Source organism: Lupinus angustifolius, unplaced genomic scaffold (assembly GCF_001865875.1).
Source record: "Lupinus angustifolius cultivar Tanjil unplaced genomic scaffold, LupAngTanjil_v1.0 Scaffold_17_127, whole genome shotgun sequence".
NCBI lineage: Eukaryota > Viridiplantae > Streptophyta > Magnoliopsida > Fabales > Fabaceae > Lupinus > Lupinus angustifolius.
In genome coordinates, this window is record NW_017719102.1 from 65,824 (window position 1) to 66,455 (window position 632).

The following is a 632-nucleotide window of genomic DNA, read 5'->3' on the forward strand; positions in this document are numbered from 1 at the left end:
TCTCAATTAAACTTAAGCCTTCCTCGCCCAAGCGAGGCCACTTCTCGCTCAAGCAAGACATCATTAAAATCCTGGTTTTTTTTTGTTTTTTTTCCGCCGAAGTGAAACTTTTGCTCGCCCGGGCGAGAAAGTTCCAGAATTTCATCGAAATCCTGGGCTTTTTCGCCTAAGCGGGACCCTTGCTCGCCCAGGCGAGGCTTGCTCGCCCAAGCGAGGATTTGTCGCCCGGGCGAGGAGTTCCAGAACCCAAAACTTCCCCTCGCCCAGTCCTCGCCCAAGCGAGGCTGTGCTCGCCCAAACGAGATTTTCTCGCCCAAGCGACATGGACTTGGATAGAATACCAACTTTTGCCCTTTTCGACAAACGAAACACATTTAAACATGGTTTTTCAAACACCTGCACCCAGAAAAGTTCCAAACAACATTCATATACAATATTCAACATTTTTCCTCAACAATCATATATCTTCAAAAACATCCAAACATAAAAATATTGGGTTTCTTAAAACCCAAGTTAACTCCAAAACCTTTGAGATGGTTTAGGAGATCTGGGTGTCATATTCGGACACCACTATGTCACGATGTGTTCTCTCTCACATACAATATTCAATACATTTCCTCAACAATCATATA